Source organism: Dendrobates tinctorius, unplaced genomic scaffold, assembly GCF_039654945.1.
Source record: "Dendrobates tinctorius isolate UK_male_01 unplaced genomic scaffold, ASM3965494v1 ptg000008l, whole genome shotgun sequence".
Classification (NCBI taxonomy): Eukaryota; Metazoa; Chordata; class Amphibia; order Anura; family Dendrobatidae; genus Dendrobates; species Dendrobates tinctorius.
The window spans coordinates 55,477,946-55,503,426 of NW_027361676.1; the positions used below are offsets into that span (position 1 = coordinate 55,477,946).

The window sequence follows — 25,481 nt, forward strand, 5'->3', positions numbered from 1 at the left end:
CCAAAACCTGTTCCTGATGCTCCGGCTTTAAAAGCAGTTTTCATACTCCAAGAAAAGGCAACCTTACAGGCCTTCTTGGGCCAGAGGATGATGCAGGCTCAACACCTCCTGCCTTAGCTGCTATTGTGCTTTTGCCAGAACCAGCCAATGCACCACCACCATGAGTACCAGCCGCGCCCCCCTGCCCACGTCTGCAGCCAGTTCCACCATACTTCCTCATGTTTGGGAAAATGTAACCAAAATACCAGCAGAGAGATGGTACTGTATGAGGAGCGTCCAGCTGTGTAAGGTGTACTAAACAAATTAAATCAACGTATATATTATGTTAGTCACAGACGCTCTCACAGTATGTATTGGACCGTGATCCAACAAGCAGATATACGGAACTGTTTGAAAAACGGACACGATTCTAAGGTATAGGTGTGGAAACTCCTCGTTTTTTTTTCCAGAGTCACACACAGGTAGCTTCTATTTGTCTGTGCTAGAAGGCGGTACACGGTAGTGTGTGAGAAGCGTACACCGCTGTACGGTGTGTATGTAAAATTGTCAAGCTCCGTGTATTTGTATACACACTGACACATGCTGTCTCTGTGTAATTTTTACAGTAATCAAACAGCAGATATACGAAACTGTTTGAAAAACGGACACGACTCTAAGGTGTAGGTCTAGAAAAATGGACAAACTCCTCGGTTTTTTTTTCCAGAGTCACACACAGGTAGCTTCTATTTGTCCGTGATACCAGCCGGAATACATGGTAGTGTGTGAGGAGCATACACCGCTAGACGGTGTCTGTATGGAAAATTGTCAAACTCCGTGTATTTGTATACGGACTGACACGCTGTCTCTGTCTAGTTTTGACTGTAATCAAACAGCAGATATACAAAACTGTTTGAAAAACGGACACAACTGTAAGGTGTAGGTCTGGAAAAACGGACAAACTCCTCGGCTTTTTCTTCCAAAGTCACACCCAGATAGCTTCTATTTGTCCGTGATACCAGCCGGAATACACGGTAGTGTGTGAGGAGCGTACACCGCTAAACGGTGTCTGTATGGAAAATTGTCAAGCTCCGTGTATTTGTATACGGACTGACACGCTGTCTCTGTCTTGTTTTGACTGTAATCAAACAGCAGATATACGAAACTGTTTGAAAAACAGACACAACTGTAAGGTGTAGGTCTGGAAAAACGGACAAACTCCTCGGCTTTTTCTTCCAAAGTCACACCCAGATAGCTTCTATTTGTCCGTGATACCAGCCGGAATACATGGTAGTGTATGAGGAGCGTACACCGCTAGACGGTGTCTGTATGGAAAATTGTCAAGCTCCGTGTATTTGTATACGGACTGACACACGCTGTCTCTGTCTAGTTTTGACTGTAATGAAACAGCAGATATATAAAACTGTTTGAAAAACAGGCACAACTCCAAGGTGTAGGTCTGGAAAAACAGACAAACTCCTCGACTTTTTCTACCAGAGTCACACCCAGATAGCTTCTATTTGTCCGTGATACCAGCCGGAATACACAGTAGTGTGTGAGGAGCGTACACTGCTAGACGATGTGTGAAAAAATGAACACTCAGTAACTCACCAGGACAAAATAATAAAATTTGGAGTGCTTTGAAAAAAGCAGTTTGAACAGCAGTGTGCACACAGCAATGCAGCTAGCAGGTAGCCTTAAAAGGCAGCCTAATCACCACCAGCGCTGCTGCACACAACAAAAATCCTCCCCTTTCACTGCACACTAACTGTACAGTGAAAAGCGCTATCAGCAGAAGCAGTTTTTTTTTCTTCTTCCTTGCCTAACTCTCTCCCTGTTCAGAATCAGCAGCAGCACCTCTCCCTATTGTAAGATCGGCAGAAGTAAGATGGCGGTCGGCATTCACAGCCTTTTATACCCACTGTGACGCCACACAAAGCCAGCCAATCACTTCAATGCCCTTCCCTAAGATGGTGCTGGCCGCTGCCTATGCCATCATGTTGCCCACAGTGTGCGTCCTCCATCGTTGGCTGAAAAAAGGCGCTGGAAGCATCATTTGAAACGCGACTTTGGCGCTCTGGTCGCTGACATCATGGCCGACATCACGCTATGGTCGGGTTTCGTTTTATGAAACCCGACTTTGGCGAAAGTCGGCGATTTTTTAAATTGACCGACCTGTTTCGCTCAACTCTATTGAGCACTAAATAACAAGAGATTATCACAGAAAGGACTAGCAGAGCTGCAGAAGATTAATCATCACTTTATCAAAACTACTTCACGAAGCCCAGTAAGGAACACAGTGCTGGAACCTGGGTCTTTGCCCTTACATTATTCTGCTCTGAGATGATGCAAGAGATACAGTGTGACAGTGTCTGTAATCTTAGTTTCATATGTCCAAAGAGCCTTGTTCCAGAGCTATCCAGAATTTTTAGATTTTATTTTACCAACACAGTACAAATTCAGAGATTTTTCCACTGATCACATGACAATGGAAAAGCTAACATCTTGGAGACTGATCACATTCTACTGTATATTGTCTCTGAAGCACTTCACAATCGGCAATGACAAACGCTTTGGGGCGTCTTTTTGTGCCATGAGTCACTATTTCGGGCTAAATTAAATGGTGATATACTGGACCTAATACCTGCTTGAACATGTGGTTTCATTAAAAAAAATGCTTAACCCACTGATACAAACAATACAAGGTAGAGTAGGAAGTACCTGCGCAAACGTTTCTTTGTGTTAAAAGGGTATATATATACAATGCTTAACCCCTTAAGGACGCAGCCAATTTTTAGCTTTGTGCTTTTATTTTTTTTTTCTCTCCTTTTTGAAATAACATGTAATTTTGCACTGACCTAGAAGTATAAGAGTTTATTTTTTTATAGGACAGGTTGTAGTTTTCGTTTTAACATAGTAAGAGAAAATGACAAGAAAAATTGTAAGTGCGGTGAAAAAAAAATTTCAGCCATAATTTTGGTGGTGTTTATTTTTATGGTATTAATTGTGCAGTAAAAATTACTTAGAGACCTGATTCTCCAGGACATTTCAAATATGCATAGGTTTTTTTTACTACTTTACTGGCATAATTTTTTTTTTTTTAGAATTTTGCAACAATTAAAAATAAAAAATGTGTCCCTATTTTTTTTCAAGACCTGTAAGATATTTATATCAATGGAGCTTATATTTAAGCGGTGAGCTGATATTTTTATTAATATCATATTAGAGTTCATACTGTGTTTTGAAATTTTGTTTTATTTTTTGTGATAATGCAAATACCCCCAAAAAAATTCTGGTGGTTGTTATTTTCCCTTTTAAGCTTTTTATGATGTTCTTTACACTTCTGGATTTTGGCCCAACAGTGCTCACTGGAACCTTCAGTAGTTTAGAAGTTCTTCTGTAATTTTCAGATACCGTCCTGATAGCTTGGCTAATTTCTTAAGACTTTCCCATGATGCTACATACAGAAGCAGTGTGTTTTTCAGATGTGCATTAAAATACATCCACAGGTGTGTCTCTAACTCAGATGTTGCTAAAAAACCTGAAGCTTCCAAACACATGACATCATCATATGGACAGTCCAGAATTGTTTAACCCCTTAGTGAACAAGTAAATTTTAACCTTAATGACCAGGCCAATTTTTACAATTCTGACCACTGTCCCTTTATGAGGTTATAGCTCTAGAACGCTTCAACGTATCCCACTGATTCTGAGATTGTGCTTTGTGACATATTGTACTTCATGACAGTAGTAAAATTTCTTTGACAAAACTTGCGTTTATTTATGAAAAAATGGAAATTTGCCAAAAATGTTGAAAATTCTGCAATTTTCAAACTTTTAATTTTTGTTCCCTTAACCCCTTAACGACCGCCGATACACCTTTTAACGGCTGTAATTAAAGGTACTTAAACCACAGCACCGTGAATTCACGGCATTGTGGAGCAAGTAAATAGCGCCCACCCGGTGTCGGATTTTCTCTGGGGTCTCGGCTGCCGGGTGTAGCCGAGACCCCAGAGAACATGAATCAGGTCGGTTTTTGCCAACCCTGCTTTTGCGATCGCCGTAACTAACCCTATAACGGCGACCGCAAAAAAAGCCGTGATTTTGCATTTAATTTCTCTTTCCTCTGATGTGATCGCACATCAGAGGAGAGAGAAATAGGGTCCCCGATCACCCCGGTACCTCTCCATGGTCCAGGGTCCCCTCCCAGTGGTCCTGCGTCCCGCCGGCTTCCTCCGGTGGGCACTGCCATCTTGGATCCAGAGAAAATGGCGGGCGCATGCTCAGTGTGCCCGCCGGGAGTCTGCCGGCTCCGGCTGGCAGATTCCATTCATTCATTTTGATCGCTATGATAAACTATCATAGTGATCAAAATAAAAAAATAGTAAATAACCCCCCCGTTTATCACCCCCTTTGTTAGGCAAACATAATGAAATAAAGAAAATATTTTTTTTTTCATTTTTCCATTAGGGCTAGGGTTAGGGCTAGGGTTAGGGTTAGGGCTAGGGCTAGGGTTAGGGCTAGAGTTAGGGTTAGGGCTAGGGCTAGGGTTACAGTAAGGCTAGGGTTAGAGCTAGGGTTAGAATTAGGGTTAGGGTGAATTAGGATTAGGGTTAGGGTTAGGGTTGGGATTAGGTTTAGGGTTAGGGTTGGAGCAAGAATTGAGGGGTTTCCACTAGAGTTGAGCGACTTTTGGTTTTTTAGGGTCGCGTTTCGTTTCGTGAAACCCGACTTTTCCAAAAGTCGGGTCGAGCAAGATCGTCCGATTATAGGGAAAAGTCGGGGTCGTCCCGAAACACGAAACCCAATGTAAGTCAATGGGGAATAAAAGTCGGCAGTGAGAGGAGGACAGGAAACACACCTACAGTGCCCATTTGAATGCCAAAAGCATCAATTCTTCTTACTAGCTTGTCAACCTTAATTAACTTCATAATACAAGTTACGCACTGAAAAATGGGGGTTATTTGGCTAAAGTTGTGGGGGGGTAGGGCTGGCTCCAGGTTTTCATGTGCCCTGGGCGAAAGAGCGCCCCTTTAACACATACCACAACTCATCATGCTCCGAAACGGCAGAGAAATAGCGGTATAGTACAATGAAAAATATTTCACTTTTTACATCTCATGACGAGGCCCATCTATTTCTCCATACAGAATCATTGGTCCCATATAATGTTTGAAACAGTATATGATGAGCTCCACATAATGCTACAGTATATGTTGGTCCCCATGGATGAAGCTCCACTGTCTTATGGGCCCAAATAATGCTCCAAACATAATGGGCCCCATTTCTAATGCTCTAGTGTATAATGGGCCCTGTAAATGCTGCTCCAGTGTCTGATGTCCACCTTTGGAATGTTCCAGTGTATGGTGGGCACCATCTATCATTCTCCAGAGTATAGTGCTCCCCAAAAATTGCTGTCCCAACATTGAAAACAATCAAATAAGTCTCCTCGCTAGGGAATCCCTGTACTTGTCTGGACTCCTCGTCGTCCCCATCTTCCATCTCACTGCACAGTATTTCAACTTTGCAAGTGCTGTGATCCTGAGCAAGCAGGGGGGGGCCCACTCGTTGGCGACGGCACTGGCACAGGGCCCCTGATAGTACGGTGGTGTGTCTGATGGCGGGTGGGCCGAACCTGCACTTTCATCTGCAGCTTCCTCTTTGTCACCGTGTAAGATGGAACTGTATATGGGAAGGGTAACCTGAGTTTCATCAGGGTCAGATTCAGGCCGTGTAGCGTGCGAGGGGAATGTAGTGGTCTGGGTCAATGTACCAGCAGATTCATCGAGCAGTGGCTGGGCATCAGTGCACTTGTGTCGCCCCCAGGAGTACGGTCGCCACAGTGGCATTACCTTCATCCTAGGGAGTGTAATGTCATGCTTGGGAGCAACGAACGATCTCTCTAGCAGGTTAACTGATTGGGCGGCGTTATTCCCACGAGTCATGACCCTCCAAACAGTGCTCATGAAAGCAAAGTGTTTGTTTTACGTGGGCAGTATAGTTGCAAAGCTGAACCTTAAAGGAATGTCCAGAAGGGCACCACCAGGAGTGGAGCCTATGGTTAAATTCGACTCCACCTGGGAAACCTCAACCATGCCAGCTACAGAACAGATGCACACATTGCAAGCTTAATTCCGTTAACGAACGAGACTCCGTCATGCCCCGCGGTCCGAGTCCGGCTTACTAGAGGGACACGTGAGGCTCTGGCACATGAGATTGGCCAATAACTGGTGTGTCATGCCATTACATGTCCGTGGCTGCATGTGCGCTACACTGAAAAAGCCAGCGTTTGTCGCTTACAGGTGCAGATAACCCGCTGAACAACGTTAGTGATGGGGATCACTGATGACAATTATTAACCGCGAACAATGATTTCCCAGTAAGTGCAGGTCAACCGCAGTTCCGGAATTAGGCCTAACCGTCATTCCAGAAAAAATGAAAAATTTATGTATGCAAACCACAGGTGCTGTAGCTTGCTTAACAGCTCGCCAGCCGTTCTCACGCCCAGTATGGATTGCACGTGATTGCACAAAGGTTAGAAAGGGTACCGTATCCCCGGATAACATGTATGGATAGCGTACACATTCAAAATATATGTCTGTACATCAGGAGGCAGGCTCAGACGGTGTTAGGCCCAGTATGGATTGCACGTGATTGCACAAAGGTTAGAAAGGGTACCGTATCCCCGGATAACATGTATGGATAGCGTACACATTCAAAATATATGTCTATACATCAGGAGGCAGGCTCAGACGGTGTTAGGCCCAGTATGGATTGCACGTGATTGCACAAAGGTTAGAAAGGGTACCGTATCCCCGGATAACATGTATGGATAGCGTACACATTCAAAATATATGTCTTGACATCAGAGGCAGACTCAGACGGTGATAGGCCCAGTATGGATTGCACGTGATTGCACAAAGGTTATAAAGGGTACCGTATCCCCGGATAACATGTATGGATAGCGTACACATTCAAAATATATGTCTATACATCAGGAGGCAGGCTCAGACGGTGTTAGGCCCAGTATGGATTGCACGTGATTGCACAAAGGTTAGAAAGGGTACCGTATCCCCGGATAACATGTATGGATAGCGTACACATTCAAAATATATGTCTATACATCAGGAGGCAGGCTCAGACGGTGTTAGGCCCAGTATGGATTGCACGTGATTGCACAAAGGTTAGAAAGGGTACCGTATCCCCGGATAACATGTATGGATAGCGTACACATTCAAAATATATGTCTGTACATCAGGAGGCAGGCTCAGACGGTGTCAGGCACAGTATGGATTGCACGTGATTGCACAAAGGTTAGAAAGGGTACCGTATCCCCGGATAACATGTATGGATAGCGTACACATTCAAAATATATGTCTGTACATCAGGAGGCAGGCTCAGACGGTGTCAGGCACAGTATGGATTTGACGGCCCAGATTATACAGCGGAGGAGCAGGGAGAGGTAAAGATTGCAAATGCTGGGGCCCTGCCCAAGCAAGGGGGGCCCACTCGTGGGCGTCGGTACTGGCACTGGGCCCCTCATAGTACGGCGGTGTGTCTGACGGCGGGTGTGCACCACCACCGTCAGAGACACTTGATTGCACTATGAGGGACCCTGTGCCAGTGCCCGCGCCCAAGAGTCGGCATACCCACCTGTCCAGGGCAACGGCACTCGCACGGTGTCGTGCGCTAGGTGGTGACCCCGGCCATGAAGGGGGGAGGCAGCACAGTTAGGGAGTTTTAGAAAGTGGCATATGTTGATGTTGGACATTCAGCTGATGCAAAAGGCGAAATAGGTGAAGTCCCAGGAAGAGGTGGACCAAAGCAAGCCATTTTTCTGTCACCCTATGTGTCATCAGGGGAAGGTGGGACCAAATCCTTGGAAACCCATGCATGGTTCATTTTAATGAAGGTTAGATCATCCACATTTTGGGTTGACAGACGGGTCCTTTTTTCTGTCAGGATTGATCCAGCTGCACTGAAGACTCTTTCCGATAGCACACTTGCAGCTGGGCAAGCGAGCTCCTGTAAGGCATATTGGGCCAATTCAGGCCAGGTGTCCAGTTTAGCGGCCCAATAGTCAAAGGGGAATGACCTGTGTGGGAGAACATCGATATGGGAGGAAAAGTAGTTTGTAACCATAGTTGACAACTGCTGTCTCCTGTCACTTTCCATCGATGCAGTATTACCAGTTGTGTGAGCGGTATTTGAAAAATCAGTCCATAACATTGTCATGAAACCCCTGTCTCCAACGCCACTTCTGCTGTGTGCACCACGAACACCTCTGCCAAGCTGACCCCGGCCCGTACGGCTCATGTGAGAACCATCACCGCTGCTGTGTGCTGGGAATGCCTCAAGCAACCGATTTACCAGAGTTGCTTGTTTATTAGCCAATATTAGGTCAAGGTTCTCCTGTGGCATGATGTTTTGTAATTTGCCTTTATAGCGTGGATCCAGGATGCTGGCCAACCAGTAGTCGTCATCGTTCATCATTTTGGCAATGCGTGGGTCCCTTTTTAGGATCTGCAAGGCATAATCTGACATGTGGGCCAATGTTCCCGGTGTCAATGATGCACTGCGAGTGCTGGTTGGAGGAGCACTTTCTGGCAAATCCACATCCCTCCAGTCACGCACAAACCCTGTACCAGACCTTGCAACGCCAACATTTTCACTTGCCCCACGAGATGCATCCTCCTCCCCTAAGTAATCATCCCCATCATCCTCCTCCTCCTCCTCTTCTTCCTCCACCTCGTCCAGGAGAGGTCCCTGAGCAGACAATGGCTGAATGTCATTAAGGATTCCCTCCTCCTCTTCCTCCTCATCAACATTGGCTGCAGACGCCTGCTCCTTAAGGTGCGTCAAAGTTTGCATGAGCAGACGCATAAGTGGGATGCTCATGCTTAGGATGGCGTCGTCTGCACTTACCAGCCGTGTGCATTCCTCAAAACACTGAAGGACTTTACAGAGGTCTTTCAGCTTCGACCACTGCACACCTGTCAACTCCATGTCTGCTCTCAAAGTGCCTGGCCGTGTATCCTCCCACAAATGCATTATGGCCTGCCTCTGCTCGCACAGCCGCTCCACCATGTGCAGGGTGGAGTTCCACCTTGTTGCAATGTCGATAATGATGCGGTGGTTGGGAAGGTGGAGCAATCGCTGCAGCTTCTGCATACGAACGGAGTGTACAGGCGACCGGCGGATGTGTGCGCACAGTCTTCGCACCTTCTGGAGCAGGGCTGTTAACTCTGGATAATTTTTGAGGAAGCACTGCACCACCAGGTTCAAGGTGTGAGCCAAGCAAGGTATATGGCTGAGTTTTGAAAGGGCTATGGCTGCCACAAAATTACGGCCATTATCACTAACTACCTTGCCTGCCTCAAGATGTACACTGCCCAGCCATGACTCAGTTTGTCGCTTCAAGTACTTGGCCAGCACCTCGGCGGTGTGTCTGTTGCCCAAACACATCATCTGCAACACAGCCTGCTGACGCTTTCCACTAGCTGCTCGATAGGGGGACACATCGTGTGCAACAGTGGCAGCTGCAGATGGAGTGCTCGTATGACTGCGCTCTGTGGACGAGCTTTCGCTTCTGGAGGAGGAGGAGGGTCGAACGCCTACAGCCAACTGTTTCCTATAACGTGGGCTAGGCAGCACTGTCCCACCACCGCTGTCCCCTGTGGACCCTGCATCCACCACATTAACCCAGTGCGCAGTGATGGACACATAACGGCCCTGGCCCTGCCGACTGGACCATGCATCAGTTGTGAGGTGCACCTTTCCGCTCACTGACTGCTTGAGTGCATGGACAATGCGGTCTTTCACATGATGGTGGAGGGCTGGGATGGCTTTGCGAGAGAAGAAGTGGCGACTGGGTAGGTCATAGCGTGGTACTGCATAGGCCATGAGTTCGCGGAAAGCTGTGCTTTCCACCAACCGAAAGGGCATCATCTCAAACGAGATTAGTTTGGCAATGTGGGCGTTCAAACCCAGTGTACGCGGATGAGAGACTGAGTACTTTCTTGACCTACTCATAGTGTCTGGGAGGGTGAGCTGGACTTGAGAGCTGCATATGGTGGAAGTAGCGGTGGACAGGGCGGACTGAGAGAGGGTTGATGATGGTGATGGAGTTGGTGTTCTTTCTGATGGCCTAGAATCAGTCTTTCGTTGATATAACAGTGGGATTCCCTGACTGCTGTGGCCTTGCAACGACACCTCAACATTTGCTGCTGTGCTAACCGGTGGGCTTACAGTGGGGGGAAACAATGTAGCGTTGCTGACTACCTTCGTTGTGATCAGTTGCACATGTGGCACTTGAGGTTTGGTGTTGTGTCCACGCTTGCAAGTGCATGCTGGTTAAATCTCTAAGCATGCAACTGGTATTCAAATTTTTCAGATTTTTCCCTCGGCTAAAGGTCTTTGCGCACTTCTTACAGATAACCTTGGCCTGATCATGAGGATTTTGGTCAAAAAAGTGCCACACTGCACTCTTCCTACTTTGGCAGACATTTTGCGGCCTAGCACGCTGTGATCTTTTGACCCTCTGGACAAGCTGTCCAGCAACTCTTTTGATGTTTGGAACCTGTCTTTGGAGTGCTCCGGGCCTGCCAGATAACAGCTGTTGCGATGTCGATGTCTGCTGTGGATGCTCCTCATCTGAGCTATTGGAAGCAGCACCCTCTTCCCCCAATGGATGCCAATCTGGGTCAACAACTGGGTCATCCATCACCTCCTCTTCTATGTCATGTGCACCTTCCTCTGTGTCACCGTGTATGGTGGTATAGTGTGCGGGAAGGGGCACCTGAGTCTCATCAGGGTCAGAATCTGGCTCTGTACACTGCGAGGACAATGTAGTGCTCTGAGTGAATGTACCAGCAGAATCATCCATCAGCGGCTGTGCATCAGTGCACTCCATGTCAGATTCATGTTTTCCTGGGTAATTCACCATTTGACTTGATAATCCAGGCATGGTATGTGAAAACAGCTCCATGGAGTAATCAGTAGTATGGCCTGCGTCATCCTTCAATCTTGGTTGGGGTGAAGGACACAAGGAAAGGTGTGGTTCATGAACATGAGCCTCCAATGACGACTCAGTGCTTTTACTTTTTACAACTGAAGAAGAGGAGGCGATAGAGCTGGAGGCTGAGTCAGCAATGTAAGACAAAACTTTTTCCTGATGCTCTGCCTTTAAAAGCGGTTTGCCAACTCCTAGAAAACTAAGCGTTCGAGGCCTTATGTAGCCAGACGTTGACGCAGGCTCAACACCTCCTGCATTCGGTCCTATTTTGCTCTTGCCACTACCATCAGATCCACCACCAACACCATCATTACCAGCTGCCAACCCCCGCCCAATTCCACGGCCTCTTCCACCAGCCTTCCTCATTTTTGGTAGAAATGTAGACAAAATCCAACAAACTATATAGTAATGTAAAACAAGGTACAAGGTGTCTATAGGACAGGGGAGATTTTGAATTTCTGCAGACACTTGTGGACACTGGACACTTTTGGATTGTGTGAGGCCCACTGATATCTGAGCGCTATGTGACAGGCTCGATGGCACAGCTGTGACAAAAGTGACGAGAGGATAAGGGAGATTTTGAATTTCTGCACACACTTGTGGACACTGGACACTTTTGGATTGTGTGAGGCCCACTGATATCTGAGCGCTATGTCACAGGCTCGATGGCACAGCTGTGACAAAAGTGACTAGAGGATAAGGGAGATTGGATTGCTTTTAAAAAAGCAGTTTGCAGAGCAGTGGGTAAACAGCAATGCCAGCCTGTCAGGAAGCCTTAAAAGGCAGCCCAACAACCAACACCACTGATACACCACAATATAGCCTCCCCTTGCACTGCACACACAGTGACTGGTGTGTTGTGCAGGCCAAATCGCTAGCAGCAGAAGCAGTTTTTTTTTCTTCTCAGCAGGACAAAAAAAAAAAAATTGGGATTGCTTTTAAAAAAGTAGTTTGCGGAGCAGTGGGTAAACAGCAATGCAGGAATGTCAGGAAGCCTTAGAAGGCAGCCCAACAACCAACACCACTGATACACCACTATATAGCCTCCCCTTGCACTGCACACACAGTGACTGGTGTGTTGTACAGGCCAAATCGCTAGCAGCAGAAGCAGTTTTTTTTTCTTCTCAGCAGGACAAAAAAAAAAATTGGGATTGCTTTTAAAAAAGCAGTTTGCGGAGCAGTGGGTAAACAGCAATGCAGGAATGTCAGGAAGCCTTAGAAGGCAGCCCAACAACCAACACCACTGATACACCACTATATAGCCTCCCCTTGCACTGCACACACAGTGACTGGTGTGTTGTGCAGGCCAAATCGCTAGCAGCAGAAGCAGTTTTTTTGTCTTCTTCCCTGCCTAACGCTCTCCCTACAGAATCAGCAGCAACCTCTCCCTATACTGAGATCGGCAGAAGTAAGATGGCGGTCGGCGTGCACGCCCTTTTATACCCCCTGTGACGCCCACCAAAGCAAGCCAATCACTTGCATGCCCTTCTGAAAGATGGTGGTGACCCCTGCCTATGTCATCACGTTGCCCACAGTGTCCGTGGATCCTGATTGGCTGAAAAAGAGCGCAAAACAAACTTTTGAAACGCGACTTTGGCGCGTAAGTCGCCGACCTCGTGGCCGACCTCATCCTAGGGTCGGGTTTCGTTTCATGAAACCCGACTTTGCCAAAAGTCGGCGACTTTTGAAATTTTTTGACCCGTTTCGCTCAACTCTAGTTTCCACTATTTACCAACTTTGGGGGTGTAAAAATTGGAGGCTAAAAAAATCACTTTTGTAGACATAAAAAAGACTTTTTAATTTCACGGCTCTGCGTTTATAAACTTCTGTGAAGCACTTGGGGGTTCAAAGTGCTCACCAGTGTCACCACATATCTAGATAAGCTCCTTCGGGGGTCTAGTTTCCAAGATGGGGTCACTTGTGGGGGGTTTATACTGTTTAGTCACATCAGGGACTCTGCAAACGCAACATGACGCCCGCAGACCATTCCATCAGTGTCTGCAATCCAAAATGGCACTCCTTCCCTTCCAAGCTCTCCCATGCACCCAAACAGTGGTTCCCCCCGACATATGGGGTATCAGCGTACTCAGGACAAATTGCACAAAAACTTTTGTGGTCCAATTTCTCCTGTTACCCTTAGGAAAATAAAAAAAATAATGGGCTAAAACAATGATTTTTATGGAAAAAAAATGATTTTTAATTTTCACGGCTCTACGTTATAATCTTCTGTGAAGCACTTGAAGATTCAAAGTGCTCACCACGTATCTAGATAAGTTCCTTAAGGGGTCTAGTTTCCAAAATGGGGTCACTTGTTGGGGGTTTCCACTGTTTAGGAACATCAGGGGCTCTCCAAACGCAACATGGCATCCAATCTCAATTCCAGCCAATTCTGCGTTAAAAAAGTCAAACGGTGCTTCTTCCCTTGCTAGAAAAAGTGGCATACCCCCCATATGGGGTATTCGCGTATTCAGGATAAATTGCACAACAAATTTTGTGGTTCATTTTCTCTTTTAACACCTGTGAAAATAAAAAAAATTGGTTCTGACTTAAATATTTTGCAAAAAAAGTTAAATGTTAATTTTTTCCTTCCGCATTGCTTTAGTTCTTGTGAAGCACGTAAAGGGTTAATAAGCTTCTTGAATGTGATTTTGAGCACCTTGAGGGGTATAGTTTTTAGAACGGTGTCACTTTTGGATATTTTTTGTCATGTACACCCCTCAAAATGACTTTAAATATGATGTGGTCTCTAAAAATAATGCTTTTGTTAATTTTGTTGTAAAAATGAGAAATCACTGGTCAAATTTTAACCCTTATAACTTCCTAACAAAAAACAATTTTGCTTCCAAAAATTGTGCTGATGTAAAGTAGACAAGTGGGAAATGTTATTTATTAAGAAATTTGTGTGACACATCTCTGTGATTTAAGGGCAGAAAAATTTAAAGTTTTAAAATTGCAAAATTTTCAAAATTTTTGCCATATTTCCATTTTTTTCATAAATAAACACAAGACATATCGAAGAAATTTTACCACTAACATGAAGTACAATATGTCACGAAAAAACATTCGCAGAATCAGTGGGATCTATTAAAGCGTTCCAGAGTTATAACCTCATAAAGTGACAGTCGTCAGAATTGTAAAAATTCAGAGTATAGAATTGACGGTCACAAGGGAGCTCCAGCCGTGCGTTCCGAGGGAATCAATGCAGCTCCAGCCGGGTACCTCAAAAGAGTAAGTGAGTTGCGATAATGGCGGGGCCCAGACAAAAGGAGCTCAAAGAGGGGAGAATGTAGATTTAAAATCTTCCTTTAATAAAGTCCACAATGCATTTCGACAGAGATATCTGTCTTCCTCAGGTGGCAATACATGGGTTACATCAGGGGGAGGTATATAAAGGGGCAAAAGCCAATCCGAGATAACAAGTAATTAATGCATCATGACAATTAAAACATGGGGCGTTAGAAACATACAGAGTAGGAAAATAGGGGAATAAAACAAAAACATATAATATATTACCAGAAATGGTGGAAGGAAAACACTCAGTAATAGATTAATAAAATACTGTATAAAAAACTAATAAAATATAAAATAAAAATACACTATGTAAAAAAGCACCCCTAAGGTTTCTCGATAGTAAGATTTAACCCCTCTGGAGCCAGTGTGCCCAATTTGAAGATCCAGAAACTTTCCCTCCTCATAAGATTTTCATAGCAGTTGGTCATGTCCTCCTTTACATGTTCAATGACCGTGAGTTTCAGTAACTGGGATGTTATTGTGTGCATACAAAAAATGTTTAGAAAGGCTGTGTAACATAAACCCGTTTCTGATGTTCTGACGGTGTTTATTGAGTCTATTATGCATAGACTGAATCGTCCTGCCCACATATTGTTACCCACAGTCGCATTCAATCAAGTAGATGACATAGCTTGATTGGCAAGTGACGTGACCCTTAATCTTGAAGCTTGCGCCAGTAGTCCGGGATTCAAAGTGGTGTACCCCATTCATAATTAATGTACAGCATAAGCACTTTGGAGTCCTACATGCAAACCCCCCTGGGTTACGTGAATCTTGGGAGGTGGATAAGGGGGAGTGACCAGTCGATGTATTACTTGGGGCTACAAAGTTCCAGAGTCCGTTTTTTTCTAAAAATAGTTATCGGTTGTACTGGTATCTTGGCTGACAGAACAGGATCACCGCTCAAAATAAACCAGTACTTCTTTATCAGATTACGTATAGCTACATGAGACTGGTTATAGGTGGTGATTAGGCTCCATTTCGCCATATCTGAGGATTCAGCCTTTTTTTGAAATTCAATTCTATTTTTACTTCTGTTGCTGATTTTTTCAATGCACTCTTTTTGTGAGAAGTTATTAGCCCTATTAAAGGCAACCTTCAGTAATTTTTTAGGGTAGCCCTTGTCTACAAACCGGTCCTCCAAAATCTTAGCCTCTTTTAAAAAATCTATATAATTGGTACAGTTTTTTCGGACTCTCCAATACTGCCCATATGGAATGTTAGAAATCCATTTTGGGAGATGGCCGCTTGAAAAATTCAAATAGCTATTAACCCCTTAACCCCCAAGGGTGGTTTGCACATTCATGACCGGGCCAGTTTTTACAATTCTGAACACTGTCCCTTTATGAGGTAATAACTCTGAAATGCTTCCATGGATCCCGGTGATTCTGACATTGTTTTCTCGTGACATATTGTACTTCAGGCTAGTGGTAAAATTTAATTCATATAAATTGCGTTTATTTGTGAAAAAACGGAAATTTGGCAAAAATTTTGAAAATTTCGCAATTTTCCAGCTTTGAATTTTTATGCCCTTAAATCACAGAGATACGGCACACAAAAAACTTAATAAGTAACATTTCCCACATGTTTACTTTTCATCAGTACAATTTTGGAACCAACATTTTTTTTCGTTATGAAGTTATAAGGGTTAAAATTTGACCAGCGATTTCTCATTTTTGCAACACCATTTTATTTTTATGGACCACATCACATTTGAAGCCACTTTGAGGGGTCTATATAATAGAAAATACCCAGAAGTGACACCATTCTAAAAACTGCACCCCTTAAGGTGCTCAAAACCACATTCAAGACATTTATTAACCCTTCAGGTGCTTCACAGGAATTTTTTGAATATTTAAAAAAAATGAACATTTAACTTTTTTTCACAAAAAAAATACTTCAGGTTCAATTTTTTTATTTTACCAAGGGTAACAGGAGAAATTGGACCCCAAAAGTTGTGCAATTTGTCCTGAGTACGCTGATACCTCCTATGTGGGAGAAAACTACTGTATGGTCACACGTCGGGGCTCGGAAGGGAAGTAGCGACGTTTTGGAATGCAGACTTTGATGGAATGGTCTGCGGGTATCATGTGCGTTTGGAGAGCCCCTGACGTACCTAAACTATTGAAACTCCTGACAAGCGACCCCATTTTGGAAATCAGACCCCCACGGAACTTATCTAGATGTGTGGTGAGCACTTTGAACCCCCAAGTGCTTCACAGAAGTTTATAACACCCGGGCGTGAAAATAAAAAAAATCATTTTTTTCCACAAAAATGATATTTTTGCCCCCAATTTTTTATTTTCCTAAGGGTAGCAGGAGAAATAGGACCCCAAAGGTTGTTTTGAAATTTGTCTTAAGTAGGCTGATACCCCATATGTGGGGGTAAAACACTGTTTGGGCGCATGGCAGAGCTTGGAAGAGAAGGAGAACCATTTGACTTTTTTTCAACGCAGAATTGGCTGGAATTGAGATCAGACGCCATGTTGCATTTGGAGAGCAAACAGTGGCCAAACAGTGGAAACCCCCAATTATAACTCCAACCCTAACCCCAACACACCCCTAACCCTAGCACTAGTCCTAACCCTAGCCCTAACGATAAAATGGAAATAAATACATTTTCTTTTAATTTTATTATTTTTCCCTAACTAAGTGGGTGGTAATGGGGGGGTTTGATTTACTATTTATGGCGGATTTTTACTTTTGGCAGCTGTCGCACGCTAAAAGACGCTTTTTATTGTAAAAATAGTTTTTGCATCACCACATATTGAGCTATAATTTTTCCATATTTTGACCCACAGAGTCATGTTAGGTCTTATTTTTTGCGAGACAAGTTGACGTTTTTATTGGTATCATTTTCGGGCATGTGACATTTTTTGATCGCTATTTATTCCGATTTTTGGGACGCAGAATTAACAAAAAACAGCGTTTCATGAATTTCTTTTGGGGGGTGTGTTTACACCGTTCCACCTGCGGTAAAATTGATAAAGCGCTTTTAATCCTCGGGTCAGTACTAGTGTTGAGCATTCCGATACCGCAAGTATCGGGTATCGGCCGATACTTGCTGTATCGGAATTCCGATACCGACTTCCGATATTTTTTCAATATCGGAATTCGGCATCGGAATCGGAAGTTCAAAGTTGATTGACAGACTAACGTCATCATGATGCGCGGTGTGTGCGCATCATGATGCGCCGTCATTTCGGGCCTTCCGGGGGTCTCTGCCGGCCTGCCGGGGGGCTGTGCCGGCCTGCCGGGGGGCTGTGTGGACTGCCCGGGGTCTGTACCGGCCTGCCGGGGGGCTGTGCCGGCCTGCCGGTGGTCTGTGCACCCTGTGGGGGTCTGTACCGGCCTGCCGGGGGGCTGTGCCGGCCTGCCGGGGGGCTGTGCTGATGTCCGGGGGTCTGTGCAAGCATCGTCCGATGGGACTACAAGTCCCATCGGGCGATGCCTGCTACCATGACAGTGATTGACACATTAGCCAATGATGGGACAGTAGTAGTCCCATCATCCGGCTAATGTGTTAAATGTTAAAAAAAAAAAAAATACTACATACATACTACATGCATGCTACATACATACTACATACATACTACATATATACTACATACATACTACATGCATGCTACATGCATACTACATGCTACATACATACTACATGCATGCTACATACATACTACATGCTACATACATACTACATATATACTACATACATACTACATATATACTACATACATACTACATACATGCTACATACATACTGCATGCTACATACATACTACATACATACTACATACATACTACATGCATGCTACATACATACTACATGCATGCTACATACATACTACATGCATGCTACATACATACTACATGCTACATATATACCACATACATACTACATACATACTACATACTACATATATACTACATGCATGCTACATACATACTACATGCTACATACATACCACATACATACTACATACATGCTACATATATACTACATGCTACATACATACTACATATATACTACATGCATGCTACATACATACTACATATATACTACATGCATGCTACATACATACTACATGCTACATGCATGCTACATACATACTACATACATACTACATGCTACATACATACCACATATATACTACATACATACAATGCATTCATACAATACATACATAGACATACAGTACATATAACATAGAGTAACATACTTACCAATACTTGTCACATTGTTCCCCGAAGCCATTGTCTTTTCCGGAATAAATATTAACATAACAAACCACAAAAATTCTCACCCACGATCCGAAGCAGTCCACGAGTGTGTCCCACGACGATCTTGGGTAGAGAACTGCAGCATCAGATGATGCTGCCGTTCTCTACGGGCTGCAGGAATCCAATGACGGAAGGTAGGTATCCTTCCGCACTGTATTCCTCCGCCACTTAAAAAAAAAAAAAGTCCCTAGTCTCACTTTATGCCAGGGGTCACATCACAGATCACTGTGACAGATCAGCGATCTGTCACGGGCACTGCACAAGGCTTCCTCATTGCCTGCGCTTTGCAGGCATGAGGAAGCCAGCTCCCTGCAGGCCCCCAAAGGTCCCCGTCGCCATCTTGGATTCGGGGACCTGCAGGGATGGAGCCCCCCACAGCAGCGCTGCACATTGCGCTGCTGTGGGGGGGTCAGGGAAGCACAGAGGGAGCCCCCTCCCTGCCGATGCTTCCTTTAACCCCCCGGTACACCGCGATCGTGTTTGATTGCGGTGTGCTAGGTGTTAACGTGTCAGGAGCGGTCACGGACCGCCCCTGACACATTGTGCTGGGTGTCAGCTATGCTAATCAGCTGACACCCGTCCGCGATCAGCAGCGTTCACCACGTGGGAGCCGCTGATCGCTGTTACGTACTATCCCGTCCCTGGGAATTAAGTCTCAGGGCACATGGATGGGATAGTACATCACATGACAGAAAAGGGTTAACATCTACTTTCTTGAAATGGGTTGATGTCGAGATTTTATCAAAATGATCAACATTGATCATGAGGTCCAGGAATTGGATTCCTGTAGTAGATATGCTGGAAGAAAAATGAAGACCCCAAGTATTCTGGTCCAGAGATTGGATGAATTCAAATGCCTCCAACTCTGAACCAGTCCAAATTATAAACAGGTCATCAATAAACCGTCTATATAGGGCTAACCTGCCAACCGCCAGCGGGGACTGCACGATGAAAACGGACTCAAAGACCCCCATGAACAGATTGGCGTAACTGGGGGCAAATCTCATTCCCATCGCGCAGCCCCTCAACTGGCGGTAGCAGGTGCCCTCAAAGGAGAAGACATTGTTGTAAAGAACAAATGATATGGCCCTCTTTAAAAATTCTCTCTGGACATGAAGTAGTCCATCATCAGTCGACAGGAAATGTTCGGTCGCCTTCAGTCCCAAATCATGAGGGATATTAGTGTAAAGGGCCTGGACATCAAGGGTTATCAAAAGACAATTAGTAAGGGTAGGTAGTGAGAGTAAAAGTTCAATCAAATGAGAAGAGTCCTTCAAACAAGAAGGTAAGGCTAAAACATATTTTTGTAAAATAAATCCACGTAATGAGAAAGATTACAAGTGATGGATTTGATCCAGCATATCTACTACAGGAATCCAATTCCTGGACCTCACGATCAATGTTGATCATTTTGGTAAAATCTCGACATCAACCCATTTCAAGAAAGTAGATGTTAATAGCTATTTGAATTTTTCAAGCGGCCATCTCCCAAAATGGATTTCTAACATTCCATATGGGCAGTATTGGAGAGTCCGAAAAAATTGTACCAATTATATAGATTTTTTAAAAGAGGCTAAGATTTTGGAGGACCGGTTTGTAGACAAGGGCTACCCTAAAAAATTACTGAAGGTTGCCTTTAATAGGGCTAATAACTTCTCACACAAAGAGTGCATTGAAAAAATCAGCAACAGAAGTAAAAATAGAATTGAATTTCAAAAAAAAGGCTGAATCCTCAGATATGACGAAATGGAGCCTAATCACCACCTATAACCAGTCTCATGTAGCTATACGTAATCTGATAAAGAAGTACTGGTTTATTTTGAGCGGTGATCCTGTTCTGTCAGCCAAGATACCAGTACAACCGATAACTATTTTTAGAAAAAAACGGACCCTTTGGAACTTTGTAGCCCCGAGTAATAAATCGACTGGTCACTCCCCCTTATCCACCTCCCAAGATTCACGTAACCCAGGGGGTTTTGCATGTAGGACTCCGAAGTGCTTATGCGGTACATTAATTAGGAATGGGGTACAACACTTTGAATCCCGGACTACTGGCGCAAGCTTCAAGATTAAGGGTCACGTCACTTGCCAATCAAGCTATGTCATCTACTTGATTGAATGCGACTGTGGGTTACAATATGTGGGCAGAACGATTCAGTCTATGCATAATAGACTCAATAAACACCGCCAGAACATCAGAAACGGGTTTATGTTACACAGCCTTTCTAAACATTTTTAGTATGCACACAACAAAAATCCCAGTTTACTGAAACTCACGGTCATTGAACATGTAAAGGAGGACATGACCAACCGCTATGAAAATCTTATTAGGAGGGAAAGTTTCTGGATTTTCAAATTGGGCACACTGGCTCCAGAGGGGTTAAATCTTACTATTGAGAAACCTTAGGGGTGCTTTTTTACATAGTGTATTTTTATTTTATATTTTAGTTTTTTATACAGTAGTTTATTAATCTATTACTGATTGTTTTCCTTCCACCATTTCTGGTAATATATTATATGTTTTTGTTTTATTCCCCTATTTTCCTACTCTATGTTTCTAACTCCCCATGTTTTAATTGTCATGACGCATTAATTACTTGTTATCTCGGATTGGCTTTTGCCCCTTTATATACCTCCCCCTGATGTAACCCATGTATTGCCACCTGAGGAAGACAGATGTCTCTCTCGAAACACGTTGTGGACTTTAATAAAGGAAGATTTTACATCTACATTCTCCCCTCTTTGCGCTCTATTTGACCGGGTCCCGCCATTTTCGCAGAATTGTAAAAATTGGCCTGGTCATTAAGCTGCAAACTGGCTCTATCACTAAGGGGTTAAATCAGAGAGTGGTGTCACACAAAATAGTTAATAAATAACATTTCCCACATGTCTACTTTACATCAGCACAATTTTGGAAACATAATTTTTTTGTTAGGACGTTATAAGGGTTAATAGCTGATCAGTGATTTCTCATTTTTCCAACAAAATTTACAAAAACATTTTTTTAGGGACCACATCACATTTGAAGTGACTTTAAGGGGGTCAATAGGGCAGAAAATACCCAAAAGTGACACCATTCTAAAAACTGCACCCCTCAAGGTGCTCAAAATCACTTTCAAGACGTTTATTAAACCTTCAAGTGCTTGACGAGAACTAAAGGAAAAAATTAACATTTAACATTTTTCACAAAATATAGGGGGTATAGCTCAGTGGTAGAGCATTTTACTGCAGATCAAGAGGTCCTTGGTTCAACTCCGAGTGCCACCTGAAGGTACATTTTACAGACAGATTTGAGTAAATTGGAGAATTGGGCTGAAAAATGGCAAATGAGGTTTAACACAGATACGTGTAAGGTTATGCACATGGGAAGGAGAAACAGATGCTACAATTACTTACTAAATGGGAAACTGCTGGGGAAATCAGACATGGAAAAAGACTTGGGCATCTTAGTCAATAAGAAGCTCAATTGGAGTGCCCAGTGTCAGGCAGCTGCCACCAAAGCAAATAGGGTCATGGGATGCATTAGAAGAGGTCTGGGGACACGAGATGAAAACATAATTCTCCCTCTGTACAAATCACTCGTCAGACCACACTTGGAGTATTGTGTGCAATTTTGGACACCGGTGCTCAAGAAAGACATTACTGAACTTGAAAGAGTTCAAAGGGAGGCTACTAAAATGATAAATGGAGTTGGTTCACTACAATACCCAGAAAGGTTATCAAAATTAGGTCTATTTACTCTAGAAAAGAGAAGACTTAGGGGAGACCTAATATATATGTACAAGTATATCAGAGGGCAATACAGAGATCTCTCCAATGAACTGTTTGTACCAAGGACTGTGAAAAGAACAAGGGGGCATTCTCTTTGTTTGGAGGAAAGACAATTTCTGCACCAGCATAGAAGAGGGATCTTCACGGTAAGAGCAGTGAGGCTCTGAAATTCTCTTCCTGAGGAAGTGGTAATGGTCAACTCACTGAATGAATTTAAGAAAGGAATGGATGCTTTTCTTGTGAGTAACAGTATAGAAGGTTACGAATAACATAATATTATAGGTAGATGGTTGACCCAGCTTAGGGGAAGGGATTTTTTCCCTATGGAAAAAATTGGCTTCTACTCTGAGGGTTTTTTGCCTTCCCCAGGATCAACAATGCAGAACAGCTGCACTAAAAATAGGCTGAACTAGATGGACATAAGGTCTTCCTTCAGCCTTCAAAACTATGTTACTATGTTACAAGCATTTAATTTAGACCCAAACTTTTTTAGTTTTACAAGTGTATCAGGAGAAAGTGGACCACAAAATGTGTTGTGCAATTTCTCTTGAGTACACCAATACCACATACTGTATGTGTGGGAAATCCACTGTTTGGGATCATGGCAGGGCTCAGAAGGGAGGGAGCACCGTTTGACTCTTTTAATGTAAAATTAGCTGGAATCAATGGCGGGCACCATGTCGCGTTTGGATACCCCTTCATGTGCATAAACAGTGGAAACCCCTAATTCTAACTTCAACCCTAACACAGCCCTTAACCCAACCCTAACTCCAACACACTTCTAACACTAATTCTAACTACAACTCTAAACCTAATCAAAACCCTAACCCCAAAACAACCCTAACGCCAACCCACCCTTAACCCCAACACAACCCTAATCCCAGCTCTAAGGCTGGTTTCACATTAGCGCTTTTTAAGCGCACACACGGCCGGGGGTAGCTCCGCCCCCGAGCTGGCTCTCTGCCCGGCGTGCCCGCCCCTTGCTTGTAGCGCCGCCTCCTAGCGCACAGCGGCGCCTGCTATCGGCGCACCCTATCTTTAGCATAGGGTGCGCAGATCGTGCGCAGGCCGTGCGCTAGTTGCGCTTTGACCTGCGCTGCGCACTTTTGACGGTGCGCCGTGCGCGCCAAAATCCGAAAAGTTTGATTTTGGCGCGCATGGCGCACCGTCAAAAGTGCGCAGCGCAGGTCAAAGCGCAACTAGCGCACGGCCTGCGCACGATCTGCGCACCCTATGCTAAAGATAGGGTGCGCCAATCGCAGGCGCCGCTGTGCGCTAGGAGGCGGCGCTACAAGCAAGGGGCGGGCACGCCGGGCAGAGAGCCGGCTCGGGGGCGGAGCTACCCCCGGCCGTGCGTGCGCTTAAAAAGCGCTAATGTGAAACCTGCCTTACTCTAACCACAGCCCTAAATCAAACCCCAACCCTAACTGCAAAGAATGGAAAAGATTATTTTTTTTAATTTTATTATTTTTATCTAACTAAGGAGGTGACAAAGGTGGGTTTGATTTACTATTTTTTTTATTTTGATCACTTTGATAGGGTCTATTACTGTGATCGAAGTGAATGTCCTATTGTTGCCAAGTACCATCCGGCAGATCTTGGGCATGTGCCAGCCATTTTCTTCCAGGAAAATGACATGGAGGGCCAGGGGACGGAGCAGGAGGATCCAGGTATGACAGAGGTACAGAGGGCGCTTGAGAGACCCTTTTTCTCTCTACTCTGGTATGTTAGATCACATCAGAGGAGAGAGAAATGAATGGAAAAGCAGACTTTTTTTGTGATCATCGTTATTCAGCGAATAACAGCGATCACGTGACAGTGGACGGTAAAAACCGACCCGAATCATGTTCTCCAGGGTCTTAGCTACTCCTGGTAGCTGGACCCCTGAGATGTTCCAATGCTGGGGGGCGCTATACACTTACTTCTCAGCACCAGTAAAATGCGGTGCTTAGGAATAAGTACCCTTAACTGCCGCCATTAAAAGGTGTATCGACGGTCGTTAAGGGGTTAAAGGCATAGTAATCTTAGTGTATGTAAACTTTTGACTTTACAGTAAGCAATAAAAATGCCTTAAATCATTCTCTCTCTCTCTCTCTCTCTCTCTCTCTCTCATTATTCTGGCATTTGGCAAATATTAATAATTATAAATCCTAATTGACCTAAAACAGGAAAGGTTTATTCTGATTTCATGTCAGATATTGAGAAAAACATGCATATGTGTCTATATAGTGTATGTAAACTTCTGGTTTCAACTGTATGTATAAATCTGCTCATCTCTTAAAGCTTTCAAACACACTTAGAGCAGGTGCAGACGACCGTATTATCAGTCCGAGTGCGATACAAGAAAACATCGTATCACACTCAGATCAATGCTAGTTTATGGGGCTGCGCACATGTCTGAATTTTTTTTTCCCTTGGACAGCCCTGGGGAAAAAAAATGTCTGCATGCCCAAGCTTGATCTGATATTCTGATTGCACTCAGCCATGCAAGTGAATGAATGCATGGAAACCATTGCACTGCAGTCGGTTGACATTTTTTTCTCTCCACGCTCTTTGATCAGAGTGTGATCAGAGTCTGATTTGATTCTCTTGGATGCAGAGTGTGATTCTCTCGGATGAGAAAATATACTTTCATCTGTACCTGCCCTAATGGTGACCGTACTCCATATATGTATGTCAAGTGAAGCCCTGGATTATGGAAAGACATACAGCGCGTCCCTTAGTGGGATATATCTTGTGTTAAATCCTATTTACACAGTTTATAAGCGTATTAAAGCCGTATTCATAAAATTAGAAGAAGGAAAACCAGCATTTTCCCAAAAACTGTCCATAAGCAGCCCTGTCTATAAGTGAATGGTAAAAAGCTGCAATGTCACACATAAAAAGGGCACAGATTCCTGGAAAAAAAAGCCCATTTTTTCAGATCTTAAAGAGGTTGTCCACTACTAGGACAACCCCTTATTGATCTAAATGTTTTGTGTTGATAAAATATAGAAGCTTATACTCGTCTTCCGTGTCAGCACCATTCCAGAGATGTCAGCACTCGTTTTCCCGGGGCTCTTGTGCGGTTGTTTTGACACTGGAGCCTGGTGCCCATTCAACGTCAATGTCTCCACCTTCAGACAAATCGAACATCAAGAAGAAGTGA

General features: G+C 44.1%; 1 protein-coding gene and 1 non-coding gene across 3 annotated transcripts in view; one reads left to right on the forward strand and one right to left on the reverse strand.

Moving 5' to 3' along the window:
- The window catches only part of GPM6A (glycoprotein M6A), a 546,705-nt gene that overhangs the window by 69,908 nt on the left and 451,316 nt on the right, over nt 1–25,481 (reverse strand). The window lies entirely within an intron of this gene.
- Nucleotides 21,758–21,829, forward strand: TRNAC-GCA (transfer RNA cysteine (anticodon GCA)). Its single transcript has one exon. It is a non-coding gene; the product is annotated as a tRNA-Cys (tRNA).